This window comes from Haemaphysalis longicornis, unplaced genomic scaffold (genome assembly GCF_048455015.1).
Source record: "Haemaphysalis longicornis isolate Haplotype H1 unplaced genomic scaffold, Haemaphysalis longicornis Haplotype H1 scaffold_1, whole genome shotgun sequence".
NCBI classification, from domain to species: domain Eukaryota; kingdom Metazoa; phylum Arthropoda; class Arachnida; order Ixodida; family Ixodidae; genus Haemaphysalis; species Haemaphysalis longicornis.
This window is the reverse complement of record NW_027526203.1, coordinates 143,495,617-143,517,795: the sequence shown is the minus strand read 5'-3', so window position 1 is coordinate 143,517,795 and position 22,179 is coordinate 143,495,617. Positions and strand designations below refer to the sequence as shown.

The 22,179-nt window shown below is 49.6% G+C and overlaps 1 protein-coding gene across 1 annotated transcript in view; it reads left to right on the top strand.

Moving 5' to 3' along the window:
- Positions 1-22,179, top strand: part of LOC144137492 (E3 ubiquitin-protein ligase parkin-like) — a 114,101-nt gene that overhangs the window by 16,652 nt on the left and 75,270 nt on the right. The window lies entirely within an intron of this gene.

Below are 22,179 nucleotides of genomic sequence, written 5' to 3'. Positions count from 1 at the left end.
AGCCCTCCACTACGGCGCGCCTCATGGCCTGCGTTGCGTCGGCGCGATAAACCCCACGATCAATCATCAATCATCTGATCTCACTGACATTGCAAAGTTTCAATACCTGAACGCTTACTTAGCCAGTGCTGCGAAGCATGAAATCAAAGGAATAAGCCTGACTTACACAAATTAGAAGATTACCGTCCAGGTTCTTATCGAGCTTTACATCCGAAAAGATCTCGTCGACGATCACATAGAAAGCCTGCTTTCCATCGAACCAATTGTCATTGCCAGGAGTATCAAGGCTACGAGACCTCTGCGAACAAATTCAAATCACGACCGGCTTTTTGAACAGCCTTGGCATGGCACCCACTGAGTACGTGGTCGGTTTGCACTGGGTGCTGGTGGGCTCATTGCCGGAAGACTTTTCAATCCTCTACCGTCAGCGCACCAAGATGGACACGCAGGAGGGGGCTCTGCTGCAGTATCGCAAGAGGACCAAATGAACGAAATCCTCTAGTTCTGCAAGTGGAAGTTGAAAGCAGAGAGAACAGGTGATTGGTAGGTGATAAACCTACCTGAAGGAGGTTGTCAGGCAATCGCAACGTGACACTACCGGATGTGGCGTCTCTGTCTTATCAATATCTCTTTCTCAAGTGGTTCTTTGCACTTAAACCTAATTGCTATGATACTCCCTCAGCTTTCTTCCGCTCTAGATCTGGGAGCCGGGCCCTGATAGCCAGGTGCCAATATATCAACGCCTGGACATACTACGTGCCCCCCTCTGCAGCATTCCGGTACACGTGACGCACGACCGCCGAGCCACACTAGCAGCGAAGGAAAAGTACCGATGGCGTTTCATAAAGCATTGCTGCTTTCAGCGTAAGAAGCAGGACCACATTTCCCGTAATTGCAGAATCGCAGCATGGGATAAGTGCGACCACTGCTCAGGGCGCCACATTTTACCATTGCGCGACTTACGAGGCCATTCACCAACGGACACTCCGCGGCCACCTACTCCTACGGGCGCCGAAAGCTGAGAGGCGTCAACACGGCGAGAAAAGCTCGTAAGACCAGCTCCTGGAATTAGCCTGTCTACGTCCCACGCGTTGCTCAAAACCGCCACAGGGCGGACTTTCAGTTTCGGCGGCCGCGTGCAGCTATGAATGCTGCTTGACGCTCTCAGCCAACAGACGTTTGTGCGTCAAGGTATGTCACATCAGCTTCTCTGCTCTGAACTGGAACAGAGGATTTGGCAGTGTTCACATGGGGAAAGTGCAACCACCCACACTAGTGTCAATGCCGAAGAATCACCGCGCCCTGTGGCCACGTTTACTAAAAGGAACTGAGCCTTCAATCTCTGGATGTGCGAGAGGTGTGTACCGTATGGGGTCCTGCAATAGACAGCGCCATCATTACTACGCTTCGGGACGGTAATTTGTCCTTAGTTGATGATCCCCAAGAGGATCAACTTCAAGACCCGACTGTAAGTGTGCTAATCGGCTTCATAATGTCTGATTTTGGATTTTATAGGAGGGGCCAGCGCGAACGCCTTGCCCCACTTCCAAAGGTAGCGTCCTCCGCGGCACCCAATTCGGAGAAATGGTAAGATGCTGACGACCGCAGTGCAATGGTCAGCCTCCACTTCGGGCGCCGTCCCATCCAGACTTCAGGACCACCCAGCACGAGGCTGGCAAGTCAACGCAATGCTGCATCTGAAGGGTAGGTAGAGGAGGGTGGCCGTGACGAGGCGTGTCCTATCTACGGTTGGCGCAGGTATACGCGGACAGAAGTGCTGGAAGTTAAAGCACTGGTCGGCGACTTTAGCTAGTTTCGGTTTCGAAAATTTGGGCGATCCTAGCGGCAGGGTGCTGGGGCGTGGCCCTACCCTTTCCCTTAGCCTTTCTTTCTTTCAACACTGTGCATGCTTCCGTGCCTCCTCACGCATGCGCAACAGCTCACCGGCCCCAATATTTTTTTTTTCTTTCTCTCGGCGCGCACGGCGGCCAGTTTGGTGCATGCATGAGCAAGCCGGCGTTCGAAGGGTTGCGCGGGTTACCTAAACGCCTCCACGGGCTGAAAGTTTCATTAGAAAATATATTAGAATGTATTGCAAACGTGGGGCCGCGGAGGAAGGAGCGTTACCAGTCCTGCGCGGCTCTGTGGTGCAGCAACACAGGGCGAAAGAGTTCGGCCAAGTTTCTCGTCTTCTCCAAAGATGACATGTAAGCAAATTAGCTTTGTACAAGTTATAGTGAATTTTAAAAAGCTGGCCAACGGCACTCTTCTGTTTTCAAAATACTTCGTGCATGTAATGTGAAGTTAATGAGACATGTCAGCCGTCTTGGAGTGGAAAGTAATGGTCAAATATATTCCAGCTGTGCAGGTGCATGAAGTTGTAACAGAAGTGAACGGGCCTTCGGCGCGTACTCTCTTGCTCTCAATGTGAATTTGTGGCGCATTGCCGTTTTATGATTGCCTTAGTAACTGCTTGAACGTCGATTCAGGATTGTTATCAATGCATTTTTGTTGTTGTTTTGTGCAGCAGATTCGAGGCTTGGGTAGGGCCCCAAGTCGAGGATGGTTTGCGACTTCATCGGACATTTCCTCTGGTGACTCTCCTCAACCCCTCCAGAGTCATCACGCCGCACCTGCTCGCAAAGAAGGCAAGCTGAACTGTACAGGTGCCGCGAGAAGTAATTGGAGCACGGGGGCGGTGGCCGAAACGCATAGGAGCGCCGTGTAGCTGCACCGGCGGCAAACGAAAGGACGAGGGCACGCATGCGCACCTGGCGACGCCAAAGCCCACCGATACATCAAAAACACTTCTTTTAACCTGTATTCAAGAATTCTACGCAGCATACTGGTATCGGTTAAACAGCCTGACCCGTTCGACTTGCTCCAACCAGTCTTCAGGATCTTCCGAAGGTGACCTATGGAAGTATGGTGGCTCCCTTGGTTGCTGGAGAACGAGGGCAGGATTTGAAGCGGTGGTCATGGTGCCTGCGTTGATCATGGTGGTTTTCACGACGTCTTCTTTCTTCACGTTATCCGGAAGCAGTCCAAACTCCGGCTGAAGACCTTGCTGTCGGCGGCTGGCACGAGTGGGGCTTGCTTGTCGGCTTGACGAGGGCGTAGGGTGCATGTACCCCGCACCTCTACCAGATGTCACGAAGTCAAAGACGACGCAGTTGTCTTCAAGGAAAACACCTTTATTGGAGCGAACATGTGCTCCCCTAACAACTCAAAGAATACACAGGCGGTGAAGCAGCAAACAACAAAGTGACGTGTGCAGGCGAGCTCCGGCGATTCGAATGCCGCGGCGTCGGCTCCGCAAAAATTTCTTTAAGCGCGAGTGTTTCTGGAACCGTCGAATTACATCCAGAACAAAGAAGATTATTCTAGGCTGTTCACGTTAGTTGGGAACGCTCTGCCCATCAGAAGAGATAACACATACGGCATAGAAAGAAAGAATGGAACACGCGCTTCCCTTGGCACACAGATAACACAGATAACACAGACCGGCGCAGCTGGGCGGTAAAAGCAAAACACAAATAAACAAACTCATTGCATGGTTCGCGGCAGTATAATACAGATGGTATGAGGTAACTGAAAAGGCAGAACAAGGTAGTGCACATTAGAAGGGTCTGGACAATAGTCATTACAAAGGCGAAACTTGTTTTAAAATACAGAGTTCAATGTAGTGCAAAAGTCTTGTTCGCTAACATTCAATTAGTGTAAGTCAGTACCCAGAAACAGGTACAATACTCCAGTACAATAAAACTGATAACGCCCAGAACTATTATGCTGCTCGCAAACAGCATAGCAAGTACTGTAGAAAAATGATGGCAAAATTCACGCAAGACGCAACTGCTACGTGAATATACAGCGTGTGCACTGTACAGCCAGTAGTGACAGCATAAGTACAAACTTCGCATAAAGTATGATAGACAAACAATGAATACAATGTTCAGGTACAGCAGAATGACATTAAGATAGAACTCGGTCATAAAATTCCACTCATACAACATATGCATACCTGAATTAGCATTCTGCCTGTTCAACCTGTGCCTATTGGCCGCTTTCTGAGCTGACTTTGCGGAACTCGTCCCTTGAAGGAATTCCGTATCCTAGCGTTATGCGAAACGACAAACCCCTTCGCGTTTGCCACGATACCGGGTCCACAAAATTGCTTCAGTGTCTGCACTGTTTGGGCCTTCGTCTGGTCAATGTTCGAGTGGTAAGCCACTATACCGTCGCACGTCTTTGTTAGGGCAGTTTGCCGACGAGTAACTGATTTTCGCTTCCTCACGCCTACCTGTTTAGGGAAATGCCTGTGGGGAGTTCTGCTTTTACGCTTGAGTTCAAACCTGCACTCCTTCTTCTGGCAGGTGATCTGCTTGCCGAGTTTTCTAAGGGCAGTTTTCAATTTGTTCCTCTTAGGACCTTCGACACTTTTTTTTTTCCTTCGAGGTTGCTCCGTCACAGATTCTGAGCGCCGGAAACATGCCGGCTTCGCTTTTTCCGGTGCTCGTGTTACGACAAGCCCCGCTTCGCTTCTACCCGAGGCATCGGATCGGGGTTCCCCGATATCCGTCTCTTCCTTCGTGACGACGGGTGGTTTCTCTTCTACCGCCGAAGTCACTGTATCGTCGTCGACGCTGATGTACGGCGAGCTCTCTATGCGGAGTGCGGTCCCGCTTCGTACGGTGGCCTGAACCTGGACCTTAGCGTCAGACGACTTGTTCCTGGAGCCGTCAGGTAGGCGCACGGCGCTAGTTTGCCCAGCGAGTTCGCCTTCTCGAACTGGGTCTTCCTGCACTAGAAGTGTGCTTCTGCCCGTGTCTTTCGGAAAGACAACGGTTTCCTCAGGCATTCTATCCGCAATATGGGGTACACTTTCGTCTAGGTCGTTCGGCCCCGACGTCATGACGGCATTCACGACCTGGATGTTTTCGCCACCCTCAAGCTCCGCAGAGCCATCTGTAGGATCATCGTCCTTCGACGTGTTAAGTGGTGTGCTTTCGCACAAAGTTGAAGGCGTTTCCTCCTTGCGGATCGCGAATACACCCTCCTCTTCACTTCAAGCTATCCTGGCCCTCCTTTGCCTTCTCAGGCTTAGTACTTCGGCCACTATTCTTCTCTTTCACGTTTTCTTCACCTGATGAGAATTCCGTCTTCAACCATCGTACCACGAGTCGCGTTTTTAGAACCTCGAGTTCACCATTGCGTGATTTCTCCTCTCGCTCCGCTTTCTCCTCTCGCTCCGCTTTCTCTCGCTCCAACTGAAGTTGCCTCTGAAATTCTTTCTCTCTTAGCTCTCTCAGCCTCTTCTCGTGCGGCCTGCCTTGCCTTCTCAGCCTCTTCACGAGTGCACTCTGCGGCTAGCAGGGTTAGCAGGGAATTCCCGGCTAGCAGGGAATTCCCGCAACGGTTTCTTCCAGCAGTCAACCGGAGGAAAAAACAGCGCGGATCCAGCCAGGGTAGCCGGTAGTCAAGATCCCGCTCCAGATCCAAGGGGCCATACAGAGACGGGGGCAAGACACGATAAATTTCTAGTTCTCGCAGGATAACACCCAGAGCCAAGCGGAGACCCGCAGAACATGCGACGGGAGTACAGGTGAGCTGGGCTCAGACGGTCTCTCCACGTGCTCAGACCCCTCCCCCTCCTCCCCAAATCCCGCCAAGCGTGACGAGCCGGCGGAGCTTAAACAACTAAACGCGCAGCTTCTTGTCGAGATTAAACAACGTCAGGCAAACAGACAACCCCAAATGAGCTGCTCGCTCTCAAGGCAAAAGTTAGGCAAGCGGCAAACAATACGCCAGAGAAACGCAAAAAACCCGAACGCCCCGCACCAACACCCCCGTAAACACCCATTTCAGAATCCATTTACCAATCTGCCAGCACGATAGAATTCCCGCTGGCTCAAGAGAATACCCAAATCGCCGAAACCACAAAGCAAATGGTGGCCATGTTAAAACAAATCGCACAACGATTAGATAAATTAGAAGTCAACAGACAGAAGTCAACAGAAGTAGGAGAGACAACCACTGCTCGTCACTCGCCGAGACCTCAAGCCCTACAGCAAGCCATCATACCTGGTAGAGGATGCCACTTTTCAAGATTGCAACTCCCAAGAGTAGGCACATTCCTACGCAGGGGTCAAAACTCACCACATAACAATGGAACTGTAGGGGCTACTGGAACAAAGCCAGCTCATTGGCTCAGTACATAGCCACAGCTCAGGAGTGACTAGATATCATTACCCCTCAGGAAAGAAACTCCCCGGCAAAACTTCCCGGCTTTATCTCATATGAATACGGACCCTGAAGTTATCTCGCCATGCTAATAAGCAAATGAATCACAGCTATACAGCATCCGCTCCAGCAGTCGGAAAAAAATGGAATACTAGCGGAAATTGTCCCGAGGAAAGTTAAGAGCCTTTACTTACTAAACATATACTGCCGTCCAAGAGGCCAAGATGCGAACCTCTTTCTTCATCAAGCAAGCAAAACGCATTGCATTGTCTAATCCCCTCATCACCGTGGGAGATTTTAACACGGCAGATCCTTTATGGGGATACAGCAAGACCAACAAGAGAGGAACCGCTTTGCATTCCATCCTTGAAGAGGAAAATTTCATCCAGCTGTCGGACCCGCATACTCCCTCGCTCATGGGTAACAGCGTCTCCAATGACACGTCCCCTGATCTCTCCATCACTACGGGGAACGTCACGGCTATGTGGTCTCACACCGGGGAAAACGTTGGAAGTGACCATTCGATCGCTACGACAATGCTTGGAGAAGAACAGGCTATCCCTCTGGGCAGGGCGAGCCTCACGGACTGGCCCAAATTTCCTGAGTAAAGAGAGCAAGACCGACTTGGCAGTGAAACCACCCCATTGCTCACTCTACAGGAATGGACCATCCAACTCCGCAAGGATATGAATTGTTTCACAAGAAAAATTCGGACAACCACTACAACTTCCTGTGTAAATTCTCACCTCAACTTATGGGAAGCGAGAAGAAGCCTCATCAACCCGCCATGGTGGCTCAGTGGCTAAGGCGTTGTGCTGCTGAGCACAAGGACGCGGGTTCGATTCCCGGCCGCGGCGGCCGCTTTTCTGATGGAGGCGAAAAGCACGAAAGCCCGTGTGTACGAGATTTCGGCGCACGTTAAAGATCCCCAGGTGGTCAAAAAAAACTCCCATCTCCCCTCGCAGGAACCCCTGTGTAGATGCGATGCATAGGGTGGTTCACGTTGCAGCGTTGGACAGCGGAGGAGCGGCGCTGGAACGATGGAGCGGAGCGGCGCAGGCACCGCGTTTTATAGCGCGCATAACGCTGAGGGGACGCGCCGGCGCCGGTGCGTCTGCCGCGGCTATGACGCAACACAATCCAACACAATCCATTCCAATCCAAATCCAAGCCAAGCCAATCCAAGCCAATCCAATCGAATCCAATCCAATGCCCCTCGCGAGAGAGTGTTCGCTATCGGAAAGGAGAGGGGGTGAGCGGCGGAGAGCGCAGCTGGCGCGGCGAGGAGAATGGGGGAGGGGTGGACGCCGACGACGACGCCGGATGCAGGGACAAGGCGAGTGAATGAGATGCCTTCGCATCTGATGGCGAATTCCATTGGGAGAACAGGAGCAAGTGGAGCGAGCAGCCAGAGCAGCACACGGGAGTAACGGGGACGTGTGCTTTCGTTCCGCGAATGAAACATTTGCGCTGCTCCGGGAGCAGTGAAAAGAGGGGGAGGGCGTGATGTCAAGAGTCATGTGACGAAACTTTTCCCGCTCTCGCTTCCCGGAGCATTTCGCGCGCTCGTGTTTTCCGCCCGCTGTTCCTCGCCAGTTTTGCCAGATACGTGCCGGTGGTTTTGTGTCTGCCTTCCGCATGGCGACGAATGAAGAAGCCGAGCGGATGTTCATGTCCATGATAGCGTCACTATCGTATCTCCCTAAAATTAGCTGCGAACGATAACAGCATCCGCCATCTTTTCCAGATACGACTCTACCTTCGGTCGCTGCTCCGGCGGGGTGAACAGGTGCTCGAACATAAACTCATGCAATGTCAAATCGTCGTCGTCGTCGTCGCTGCTGCTGCTGCTGTCCGATGATGAGTTTGCGCTTGAATCTGTGGTGCTTTCATCATCTAAAAGTAGCAGCATCGTCCAGACGGCCGCGCTTAGCTGCTGCCGTACGCACTGAGCGACTATCGCGGCTGCTGGATTCCGCCATTTTTCCTCCGCCACCCGGGAATAAAACCAGAAATGACGTAAAAGAGGTCATGTGACTTCCTCGGCGTTCCCTGTTACTACAGTGGCTAGACTGTTACTCCGCCGCAGGCGACGGAGCACCGAGAACTGCTCTCGGCTGCTCTCAGCGCCAAAAAAGTGCTCCTCCTCAACCAATGAAATACAACGCCCCTGTTCCTGCCCGACCACTGGAAGACGCCAGAACTCGCGAGAGCACTTTGGGTGCAGTTAGAAGTGTGCTCCAGTTCACCCAATGGAAAGCGCTATAAAATTAATCCGGAGCCCTCCGCTACGGCGCGCCTCATCGTCTGCGTTGCGTCCGCGCGTTAAACTTAAACCCTACAATCAATCAAGAACCCTCATCAAATGCTGGAAAGGACAGCGCCTAAATCGTTGTTTGAAAAGTAGGATAGCCCGCTGTGTGGCTCACCTACATGTTTAAAGAAAGCTGGCTATCCATTTGCGACAGTCTCCGGGGCCAACTGAGTACATCAAAAACATGGAGACTGCTCAGATATTTTATGAACCCTTCAAAAGTAAAAACGATTCAAATCATGCAGTAGCTAAATCGGTCCAGTAGCCAAATCGGTCGGAACTGTAAAACTCCCCAAAAGCATAGAAATCCAACCGCGGGCTCAGTAGCGGAGCGCCTTCCACTTGGAATTCGCGGCGGGTATTTTTTTATGAAACATGACCATAAAGCTTTCGTAGAGTAAACAAACCAGGGCCCCTGCAATCCCCTGCACGTGCCTCACCTCGTCCTTTAAGAATACCTGCAAAGGGTTAATAGGATTACAGTCAAATCTCAGTACAACGAACACCACATTCACGAACTTTTCAGATTGATGAGCATTTAATAAATCCCACACCGACTGCTTATAGTTTTAATGTAAAATTATTTCACTACTACGTACTTCATAATAGCGAACTTTTCAAAATAACGATCATTTTATTTAGTTCCGTGCCATGTTAACAACGCCTCAGTACTACGAACTCATATTTTCAAGGCAGAAGATTGTTAGGTTTCCGTTAAACAATCGCGACAACCGGAGCCATATGCTAGCAGACGACACGGCAAAGCGTAGCGCAGAAGAGGACGTCTTGCAGCTTGCTCCTCGGAATGCGCGAGCCTATGCAAGAGAGAGAAAAAAGAAGGTGAGGAGAAGACAAAAAATTAAGCATGGGTGGCCTTCTCCGTCCAGAAAGCCGCGGCCACGCTATTCGCGCCCCACCCCAAGTTTTTATACGCTCCGCCGCTGCTCAGGTGGCTTGCTGGATCTTTACGAACATCAGCGGAGCTGACAACAGAGGACATTCTCCAGAGCGTGAGCGTTCAGAATGAAGAAGGCAGCGAAGACGGCATGAACGACGATGCCTCTGAGGGGGCAGTAGCAGCACTCGAAGACTACGACGAGCTCGTGACGACTGCGGATGTGCTGGACAGCATACGAAAACTCCGCACATTTCCGGGGAAAAACCGCATGGCCACCGACTAAGTCCGCAGGAATGTGGAAGAGTTGTAGTCCTTCGTGCTAGGAAGCTTGTGCTGCATGTACCTGAAGAAAATTGCCAACTACTTTAAATAAACGTGCATTGTTTCATGATCACTTGTGCATTTTTCGAGAACAATGACTTCAAGGATGCACTGCTGTACACGTAGGTCGTTTTAGACATTGGAATACTATTTGTTGTCTTAAATTTTGCGATTTTCGCTACAACGACCTTTCAGAATAACGAGCAATTTTTCGCGGTCCCCTGAAGTTCGTTATATTGAGATTTCACTGTATAAGGGTGCAAATGTTAGGCACTCCTCCCCACCCCCTCCTCCCCGCCCACTGCTGGAATACAGATGAAAACAAGCACGCACGCACGCACACTGGATATCATCTGGGGGTTCCTCTTGGACTCCCTGATTCGGGCGCGCCTGAGTATTCACACATGGGTGGTGGCGCTGCACGACAAGGAGAGCAGTTTAACTGGTAGCTCCAGCGTGTACATTCATTCACATCATGTGCATCAAGCATGAACTGGTAGGCATGTACATTTGTCCTCCTTCGTCATTTGTGCAATTTTTGCGCTTTGATCGTCTACCATGAATACCAAATTGCCCAGAAATCCGTCTTAATCCGTTTAGCAGCTTGAAGAGCGACATTGTCACAAAAGAATAGGACGAAGAGAGGGCGACACACAAGGGGGCCTATGCCGGGGGATGGAGGGATGCTAGCTCCCCGTGTGCGCTAAATTCACTGGAACATGGAGAGTACCGTCTTTCTTTTCTCTCTGCTGCCGCGTGAATCCGCCTTTCAATGGTCCGCCTCCGTCACGTGGTCTGCGGCGACCTGCTCGATGATGCAAATCGAATTTCATCATCGATTTCGCGCATTTATTTTATTATTACATTACGTGCTACAACACAATGTAAAGGATAACTGAATTCCAGGGGCTGTGTGCTTTCGGCTGCAGCAGCAGCACTTTCTTCGTTACGCGTTGTTGAACCGCGGAGTTGATTACGCAGCTTACTCAGGCTTTGTTCGAGGCGCCGCGAAGACCCTTGCACCCATTTTACTTGTTTTTATAATCTCCATTCGTCTCCTGTTCTTTTTTTTTTTTGTATTCTGGACCTCCCAGTACTTGCCCCCCCCCCCCCCCCCCCCCCCTTCAGAAAAAAAAAACGTTAAAGGGCTAGACACATGTCCGTCTTTGCAGCCGGTTTTTGGCGCCGGTAAACGTTCCGGAAACCGCTCCCCACCGCCGGGTGCCGTCGATGCGTCGGGCCGCTCAGCTCCGCCTCGTTCCGTCGTGCGTGCATGCAGCCTTTGGCAGCCCGCACAAGGGCCGCATTGACGCTTGACGGAGTTCTTTCTCCTGGGTGCCCCGCGATGCTCGTCATTTCCTCTCGTAGGAGATTGTTGCTTTAAGTAATTTGGGCCAATTATATCCATTAATAGCGTTAATGGATTAATTGGCCAAGCGGAGTTTTGAGAAACTAAAATCATAGTACAAAAATAGAAAAAATATATTATCACAACAGTGAACTTACTAAAAATATGTCTTACGTCTGCTCGAAAATGAAGACGTAACTTAAAAAAGCCGACAAAAGAACGTTGAAATTACGAAAAAAAAATTGCGGAGACGAACCAGTCATGTAACGCCCTGCAGTTCCACAACAATGCATAACTGGCGGAAGTAACGCATTTAATCGTTGTAGTAGCGTAATGAAAGTAAATGGTAAAACACAATATCCCCCCCCCCCCCCAAATACACAATATAACCATTTCGCAAAAATGAGAACGAAATTTTAAAAAATGCATCTTATACATGTCCTCTGAAAAACGAAGACTCAACTAAAAAAGCCTGGAAAAGAACGACAACACGAATAAATAATCGCGCAAACGGACGAAACCAGCACTACGCCGGTCATCTGCGGAAAAACACACTATTGGCCAAGTGCTTAATCAATATAATGGTGTAATTTAGATCATTGTCGAAAGAAACAAAATAAAAAATCAAAATAGAATACCCCAACGTATTAGGCTACTCATAGCCAAATCTGTCTCTAAAAAAAATCACGCCATATCCACGGAATGAATGATGATAAGTGGGGCGAAGCTCGAGAGGGGGAGATCATCGGTATCCGTAACTCTCCCGCGAAAGTTCGCCCATTACATCATTAAGAAAGACGTAAGACTGTGTGCGTACATTGTACAAATCAACTTTTATTTTCGGAGTCAATGCTCCCAGGCCCAGACCTGGTGAAAGACCCCGCGCCATCGAGGACTACCCCGCACCTCTACCACAATTTGTGACGTAGGATGGGACACAACGGTAAAGAAAGAACTTTTATTTAGGGCGAACTTGTGCCCGAACAAGACGAAAGGAAACGAGCAAAGGTCCTTGCGTCTCGTTCGATCTCCGAGAACGACTGCCTGCGTTCGTGGCGTGATCTCTTGCGTGATCTCCACCTCGCAGTGCACGTGCGCTCGCGCCTCCGTTGGCGAACACAGACAAGCTCGCGCTCCCGGTGCCGAGTTTGCGCTGCCGGTTGCAGCCGGTTCTTGCGCGTGCAACGCGGCCCACTTTGCGACGTCTCCGAAAGCATGCGGCAGTCACGTACCACGAGACACAAGGGATGGACAGACCCATGGCTTTAGGAGCTTCGCCCCTAAAACTCAATGAATACTAGCGGCGTAAGAATGCTACGCATTATTGACAATTATGTGGATTTCTGCAAATGCTTTTCTCATTCAATGTGGCAAGAATATGGTTTCGATGGGTGTTCTTTTCACATGAACTTTAATAAAACCACCGAATCAACCACGATAAAGGAATCCTTGGCTGACTACACGGAGAAAAAAAAAACACTGCATGCCGACACTTCTCAGAGATGTTGCTCGTAATTTTACTTTATGCAGCGTGGTCTTTTGCAGTTACAAGGCAAGCGAAAGCGATACGCAGTTGTTTTTTGATCCCATATATTTGGTTCTGCTCGTACCAGAGATATCAGCAGATCGTTTTCGGCTATGCGGGCCGCTCTTGAGCTGCTCGTGGCTGCGGCGCAGGAGAAAGCCACCTCGCGAAATCCAGGAGCGGAGGCTCCACTTTGAAACCCGCGCGAAACGTCATGAATGACGCTTCCGCGCCTCGTGCTGTTATTGGCTGCCACCCCCGGCCAGCTAATTGCCCACACGTTTGACGCGTGGCAGCGGCGGAAAATATCTAGCAGGTTTGACGCATGTGGAGAGCCGGTTTTGGGGTGCCGGGCGGGGGCAGTTCCGGCTACCGGAACGGGGAATCGCGTGCACAGACGCGTCCTTCTCCGCCCATGAGTCCCCCGCTTAACGCATGATGTCGCGGTAAATATACGTCATCAATGGTAACATTTAGATATCACTACACTAAACCCTCAGGGACGGCATGATGAAAGGGGCTGCACATTCGAAGATCAGCAGAGCATATGCCCCTCAAATATATAAATCCAATGACTATAGGCGATTTCCTGCCACAACAATTTACAAAACGCACGCTGGGAAAATCAAAAGACGGATTGCATATTGCAGCTAGTGCTGATAGAGATTTTGTTTACTATATAAATCTAGTTTGAGTAAGCTGGAACATATTGCGATGCACGATAAACAAACTGTGCATACGCTCTGTACGCGGATGGGAAGGGCTGGCGCCCCCTCCCCCCTCTCTCCCCCATAATTATTTGTTACGCCGGGTGCACGGATAATCGAGGTTATATAGCTTAAATCAAGGTCACTGAGGTTACCCATGAGGGATATAGCTGTTTTAAGGTTTGAACGTTAAAAGTTATTTTTAATTTAAATGGTTTCATTTGCTCTCCCTAGGCTGCCCATTGTTGTGAACACCCTCTTCGCGCGAAACCCGGAAATAAATTCAGTCTACGACACTGGCGCATACGGATAACCTTGATGTTCGCTTATATGCGTCATACGCATCACTGCATGTTCGAAAACAGTGATAAATGTGGTGGGACAATCTTTGGCACTATTCGGTGAAAACAACCAGCTTGTGAACTCTGCCGCACACGAAGTTCCGGTGACTTTACGGCGCACGGGAAAGCGTGTTACTTGCCCTTGGCGTGAATATCGTTACCGTGCAAAAACAAATACTGCTTTGTAGCCCGTTTCTTGTTTGGTTCGTAATTTATAAGTTACACGAAATTCTCAAATAACACTTCAAAAACAGCTAATCCGCCTGCAGTAAAATAGTTTTCACTCGCGCGATTGGCAATTTTTATGCGAAGCAGACGATTCCAACGCTTATAAATTTTTTAAACTTTGGACTTTAGTGCATAGAATATATTCTAGGCACTATAGTTGGGTGACACGCCCGCAGCGCCGGTCTTAATCTGGCAACAAAACCACAATGGTGTCCGTGCGTCGCCCGCTGATGGCAGTACTTTCCTAGTTTCAGTGACTGTAGTGTGTGTACCCCGGCACAGCGCCCCTTGTGTGTCTCCCCCCCCCCCCCTTCTTCGTCCTTGTCTTCCTCAGCGCTGTTCGTTTGTTACAATGTACCGACGAGTCCAAACTAGCACTCTTTTCAATGGCGTCTTTTGCCGCTGCGCCGCCCCGCTGCGATTTTTCTCCCTCTGTACTCGACTCGGCGCCCCCTCCTAAGGAGCCTCGATGCAGCGCAAAAAGCGCTGCATCGAGGCTTCCTACCCCTTCCAAAGTGGCGCCCGGGGCACTTGTAGCCCTCTGCCCCCCCCCCCCCTTCCCCCCTCTTCCTCCCTCATAGGTACGCCACTGCCAACACTTCCAGGCCGATGCGACTTAGCTTCCGCATGAGATTCGCCAATTCACTGATGTGTCCCCACTGCCCCGGAACATGCATCCAACACACTACCAGGATCGCAGAGACGCCAGCACGAAAGCTCTACCTCCTGCCCTGCAGCCACCTACCCCGGAAGGAGTGCTATGACGGCTGTTGTGACTAAAGCTCCCTCCCTCCCACAGAAGTGCATCAATTCCTACCAACCATGCACTACAGGCAGAAGAAGTGGCCACCGTAGCAATTGCTCAAACCCCTGCAGAGACCATTATTAGAGACTGCCAACAAATATGTAGAACTTTCTCGAGTGGCTTCACCTCACCCCCCGCCACACAGATTATACTGCAGCATTCTCCACAACACCGCGTGAGTATTATTAGGGCTCCAGCCCATGCCGACGTGCCCGGCAACGAAGCTACCCACCAGCATACCCGAGATCTGACACACCGGGCTAGTCAGGAGTTCGGCGAGCAGTGGCATGTCTGTTTCCTCTTCTCCTTCAAAGAAACCACTCAGCACTACCGTCTGGAGCGAACAATGTGCCTTCCTCTATACAAAAACCTCACAAACAACAAGAACGCCACCTTCGAAACATCCATACACCTTTCCCCAACCAACTAGAGCCCACATTCTGGCCACCGCCCTGTGCTCCTCGCAATGCCACTTCTGCAAGGCTCCGGGCACGCTTTACCATATGATGTGGGGCTGTGATAACCAACGTTTATAGATAAACGTTGGTGATAACAACCCCGACCTACTCCCCCTGCCCTTCCCCTCTCCTGAGCGCTTAGAGAGAGCACTGTCCGGCTCGGACCCTGACGACCAGCTTTGGCTGGTACAGAGAGCCCAAGAAGCAGGATGGTCTCAAGAGGTCCTGGAATAAGGGCTCTTCCCCAAGACTAACAGCTCCATAAGGACGTCTATTCTTCCTCTTCGTCCTCGCGCTTCCCTCTCAAGACGGCTTCCCTCTCAACCCTGAAAAGTTAGAAGTTTCTTTTTTCTGTTTTGGATGTACTTTTTCTGTGCTTACGATCAAACGGTCCTACGCGACCAATTGTCCTGCTACGAATTACCCTAGCTATTGCGAAATGCCCTATTACGAATGTCTTTCGGCGAACGGCCCGTAGCCCAGGCGAACACTATAATTGATTTTGTTTACCGTGAGTAATTTTAACTAACAGATATTTGTAATCTTGGAAGTACGTCTTTAAACCTGCGAAGTAGCATAAAATAAATATTTGGAGCTTATTAAACTTCTACATTGCGCACTGTTTTAGCAGACGTAATGACAAGTGTTGCTTTTAGGTAATGGCAGCGAAATATGGTTATGTTAAGTGCACGTCGAACGTCCGTCAAAATGGGTGAGAGCGAAATTGAGATACTGCATCGTATGCTGGCTGTAAGTAAAACTCTACTTTTTCTGTAGTTTTCACCTCAAAGCAAACCGGCAGTCGAGAAGGGGTTTGGTTAGGAATAGCAGACTCGTTTGAATTTGTTCTAGACAGGGTGTCGAACCGGACTTTTTTCGGGTTCGGTTCGGGTTCGGGTTCAAGACTTTCGGGTTCGGTTCGGGTTCAGTTCCAGAGCACCATTCCGTTCCGGTTCGAACGGGTTCAAACGGGTTCGAAGAAAAAAAGCAGGCCTGTTTTTTTCTGTTAATCTTTTTGTGCTCGTTTTTCGTTTCCTTATCAAGGCGGCATAAAACCAAGTCATAATGAATGTTTCTTTGTGCAAATACTTTGCCTTGGACAAACTAAAGCGACCCTGCAACACTTTTTTCAACTTTTTTCTAAATGCTTGCAGAAAGTAGTCAACCAACACACCCTGTACTTAGATTAGGGGTCGCAAAGTGCCTCAGCCAAAAATTACTGCTCTCTCCTCATCAGATAACTTAGAAATTTGCTTAAAATATTTTTCTCTCCTTCGCGGTCTTGGCGTTCTTCGACCGCTGAATGACATCATTACAGTGGTGTAGCGACTATTTTCCGGCTTTCCTTAAGTTGCAGAATAGAACGCATTTCATAGCCACTTTAAAAAGAAAGCCACAAAAGCGAAGCAGAAACGGAAGCTGCATCCGCAGCGACTAGGAAATCACGCACTGTTGCTCTGTGCTGGCAATTGCTATAGTTTTCGCAGTGCTTCCAGATGCGCAGAAGGGTGAAAGCGTTTATCGAAAGTGTTGTCTTATTTTTATTTATTTATTTATTTATTTATTTATTTATTTATTTATTTATTTATTTATTTATTTATTTATTTATTTATTTATTTATTTATTTATTTATTTATTTATTGCAGGGTTTAACGCGCCGACGTAACGCAGACGATGAGGCGCGCCGTAGTGGAGGGCTCCGGATTAATTTTGACCACCTGGGGATCTTTAACGTCCGCCTAAATCTCGTACACACGGACGTTTTCGCTTTTCGCGTCCACCAGAAAAGCGGCCGCCGCGGCTGGGAATCTAACCCGCGTCTGTGTGCTCAGCAGCGCAACGCCTTAGCCATTGAGCCACCGCGGCGAGTTTATCTAAAGTCTTCTATAGCTCCTTTAACTGTACAAGCTACTGCAAAACGTTTTCTATGGTAGTTTGACGAGTATGTGGCGCCCCCGCCCCCTCCCCAATTTTCGTTGGCCGCTAAGTTCGGTGGCCCTGCCAGGCTCGGTGTGAAAGAAACATTGTGCACGGCTGGCGAATAAACACCGACAAGCAGAGCTGCTCGCGGTCAGTCACCGTCACCACCAGCACGCTGCGGGTCGTCCCTCGGGTGGAGGGTACTACGACCCTCCCACGTTCCCGAATGCGGGCCAAATCGTGACAGATAGGTCAACGATTACAACGATAACTTAAGCTAAACAAAAGGTTCGTTGGGGCACTTAAGGGCAGTATTTGTATGAATGTGAAAGCATTGCTCTTTATGGCCGCAAGTTTACCCTTATTAATTTAAGTTCGTTCACTTTCATGATTTAATTTTATTTTATACTTGGCTTATACCACGGCAATTTTATAAACCACAGTTGTTTTCTTGAGGAAACAAGAAATATGGCAGACGGTTACGGTAGTCGCTAATGCAAAATTTGAGCACAGCGCGAACTGTAGTCTTCTCGGCGACGGCGCATAGCTGCTGTGTCTTAGGAAGTGATCGCGTCCACAACAAATGCACGACGGCATGCGGTATACTCTGTCGTTATCTCGTAAGGCGTTGCTGCCGTGGAGCATGTCTCGCGCGGTCTGGAAATTTCGCCCTCCCCTCCCACTTTCGCCATACTTTCATCCTCCGCTTTCCTGCTCGCTCTATCTTCGGTGGCGTCTTCGTTCTTTCGGTTACAACGAGGCCGACGCTGAGAAACTACGCGAAACCACAGGAGCGGCGCTTAAGGGCTGCGCTCTAACGCATGGCTCTTCATAGCCACCGCTGTGCCGCCCTGTGATCCACTCCCTTCGCCGACCGGTGACTGGCCGCACATCGTCTCCAAATAACGCGTCCTCGCCACAGTCTTCTCGAAGGCGAACATGTACCCTCCTGGCCAGCGGGCAGCGCTCCGGTGCCTCCAGCGCCTCCCCCATCAGTGCATCCTAACCAGAATCTTCTGGCAATGAGCAGCCTCCCTGCAGGCAGCCTTTTGCCTCGACCTACTAAGCAGACGACCCGCCCGTCCACAATCGTTTTTGGTACCCTGGAGTGTCGCCGTGGTGGGGCATTTTGCGTCTCCCATCCCCCGGCAGCTCGTGACGGGTCGCCCCTCGTCCCCAAATCATGCATCCTCACCAGAATGTTCTGCCTGGCAGGCAGGCACGCAGGCAGGCAGGCAGGCAGGCAGGCGGGCGGGGAGTTTACTGGCAAACGGGCGGTCTCTTTGGCGGGCAGGAGATGGTACGCGTGCGCCATCTTTTTTTGGATCGACCAAATGGTACCCACGCACGCACGCCCGCACCCCTATTTTCTCACAATGAGGCAAAAAAATCGGTTGGTTTGCTACGCTTTTCATCTACCCAAAGTTTCAACGGCGCTTTAGCTTTAACACGAAAGGATTAGCAGTGCAAGAAGTAGAAAACAGTCCGCCGTCGGCATTAATTTCTGACTGCCAAGCGTGGCAGGTGGCATTTAGAGCAATTTCTTTCTGCTTATCTTTTATCTGCTAACAGAGCTATTGGAAAGAAAGAACGGCTATAAAGGCTCATTGGAGGGCGTGTATAGGACGGCAGTGGATAGGGAACCACCGGAGATATGAACTTTCTAATGACCCTTCAGCGACCGGAGACAGCGATTGGGCTCTAGGAGAGATAATAGCCAAGTGAAGTCACAAGCAGCAGTAATGATCACTTGTAGAGAGAGAGAGAGAGAAAAAATGAAGTTTAATTAAATTGAGGCAAAGTTTCAGAGAGGCGTCCTCATTCGAGGGGGGCGAATCGACAGCCGCTTCCACCATCAAGAGCAACTGATCTTGAAGGCCGGAGCTGGTCATGGCTGTCTCCCGAATCTCTATGGAAACGTGGAGGTTGGGTGGATCTACGGTACACTTGTCGCAGCCGCCTACTATGTGTATGAGGTTCCCAGGCTCTCCACACAAGCGACGAAATTGAGAGAGCTGTGTCCCGTCAAAGAGGTGGAGTCTGGTGGTGTGTGGGAAGGAGTATGCCCGCAGGGCGCGGAGTAATCTTTCCTGGTTAATCGGTAGCGATTTGTGCTGGGAGGAATACGTTCTACGGAAGAGGCTATAGTTTTGAGTAACTTCCTGGTCTGTGACTGCGGGATGCATGCACTCGGGCCCGCCTTCATCAGCAGGCTAAGCGAGTCAAATCTCGAGCCACGAGGTTGGTGATCTTGTTTGCCGGATATGCCAGTATGAGCTGGTGCCCATACAATCGTGACTGTCTCGTTGGTGGTCTCCGATTGATCATTGGAAGTGCTGTAAGATGCAATCGATCGTTGGCAAGGTTGGGCCACGCCTGCTAAAACTCTGTTATAAGAGTTTTGGCGCCGCTTCCTTAGCTTGAAAGGGGCTGTGTTCGGGGGTTGAGATGCTACACCTGTGGGAGGCTGCAGAACGGTAGCACAAAGAAAGAGAAGGTATTGAAGAATGCTATCGGACGTCTCTTGCATCAAACCAGTTGATCGTCCCTCCCTTTTTTTCTTTCAGTTTAGTTTCTTTCCTACTGTCGCACCTCATATATATATACACGTTTTGAAAACCCTTTGATGAATATAAAATCCGCATTAGGCAATTAGTTATTAACTTTAGTGCGAGATGGTAATTTTAATATAGAAACAACATAACAGCGCAATACGGGCATAAAGAAAAAAAATTTTATAGCGTTCAGGTGGTCGTCATATAACTTTGCGGCTACTTTGTGCTTGACAAATTTCGTGATTGGTCGAGAAGGAGAATGCTGCAAAATTTCCAAATGCCAAAGACCCCAAAGATATCCTGTGTGGTCCCACCGTCTAATCTGCCTTAACTGACTCGCTAGTTCCTGGAATCCAAATTAATCAACACACCAGTCCAACTAATCCGCATTAGCTCATTCACTCACCTCTAATCCACCCCAGTCTACCCGCTAACCCGCATTAATCGTCTTAAATCCATCCGCCTTTAAAGTTTAAGGCTGAGCATATTCAAGATACCATGAAAATGCTATCAAATATAGTTTAAAAGTGGAAATTAGAATCCCCCATTTTTTATATCTCATGTTCTCTTAGAGCAGTAACCAAATGACACAACGGCACTGTATACAAGCAGAAGTGAAGTTAATTTTGAGAACTACGAGTGTTTGTGTCTCAGTACTGTTTGTATATAACTGCCCATTCAAACTAAAATAGGTGGAATATATAGATTTATTGTTGATGGTGTCCCTGAAGGCCTTCACAAGCGGACAGGGATGCATGCGAATTAACAACACATTAAAAACTTTACACGATTTTAAATACCATGCAGATAGAAACCATGAAGAATATTCCATGATATGTCGCCTCGGAATATGCGTTCTAACTTAGGTTATACTAAATGTAAAAGAGAATTGGGAGAGATAGGCAGTACCTAACGCAAACTGATAGTATATACGGACAACTTTACATTAAATTGAGGGCAATAGTAAGAAGAGAACATGATGTGCCTTGGGAACTGCAGACTATGCGAAATATTTCATGGTTCTGTCTGGCGAGTGGCAAAGGTAGGGACCGAAATGTAAAACTAGAAATAAAATTTTTGAGGCCCCGGAACCGGTTCGGAACGGTTCCTTCGATTCGTTCCGGTTCGGGTTCAGTTCCAAAATGGGGGAAAGAATACTGTTCCGGTTCAGTTCCGGTTCCGGGCAAAAATTCGGGTTCGGTTCCGGTTTTCGGTTCGGTTCCGGTTCCGGTTCGACACCCTGGTTCTAGACGAAAACATTCGCTCAGATTGTGACGATATATTATCGCTAGGGGAGGAGAGAGATATTGGCCAATGTTAACTTCGTATCTTTTTTAAACCTTTTTTTTTGCATCTGGGGGGTGCACTACAACGAATGTGATCGCGAACAGTACGAAATATACGGAAAACATTCAATTAAGAAGAAAAATTACGCCCACCTCCCCTCGAGGGAACCCTGGTGTGATGCGACGCTGAGGGGGTTCAAGCGCAAGCGAAGAGCAACCGTCGACCGAAAGACCGCCGGAGAGCGGCACACCGGTTATATGCGCAGCGCCGCCCACCGGCGGAGTGAGAGCGCGCTGGGCCGCACACCCGCAGATTTGAGAGAGTGTGTTCGCTCTCACCTGGGCACGCGCCGGCGCCAGTGCGTCTGCCGCGGCTATGACGCAACACAATCCACTTTAATCCAATCCAATCCAAATCCAAGTCAAGCCAAGCCAATCGAATCCAATCCAATGCCCTTCGCGAGAGAGTGTTAGCTATCCGAGAGGAGAGGGGGAGAGTGGAAAGGCTGCGGACAACGGACGCCCGCAGGAAGGACGGACAACAACGGACGCACGCAGGAAGGACAGGGCCACCGACAAGAGATGCTCTGAGCGTCGCATCTAAAAAACAGCATCACTTAAGGACATATCGCTACTCTCTGGTGAAAATCTGTCCGCGAATGCGCGGTTCGGAGTTCTCTTCGAGTGTTTTGACAGTGCTAATCTCAGGAGCTAGCTGCACAAGTACAATGTGCTACTCAGTTGTTTCGAAATACATGAGACGAACTTGTAACATAGAGGAATTCAACTGTCAAACGAAAGCCGCTTGTGCCGCTAGTTCGTTCAGGGGCCATCAGGTTGAGCCTGCAGGAGGAGGAGGGTAAGAGGAGGAGAATAAACATTTATTGAGCGGAAGTGCTGATGGCAGGGCACTCGCCCGGTGGAGGGAATCCTTATTCCGGGATACCCAGGCTGCGACTTAATTGCCGTCCAGGCCCGCTTGACCAGTTCTTGCTGGTGTCCAAGGTCCGGATCGACCAGACGAGCCATCCACTGCTCAAAAGTTGAGAAGGGGATTGGGGGTAGGTTTGGAGTTTGTTGGCACTCCCATACCTGGTGGTACAGGGTCCCTAGCAAAAATTCTGATAGAAACTTGTATTAGTCTTATACATTTTTGTATTAGGTGTATAAGACATGTATTAGTCTTATACAAACTTGTATCAGTTTTATAAGTATCATATACAAGTTGTATTA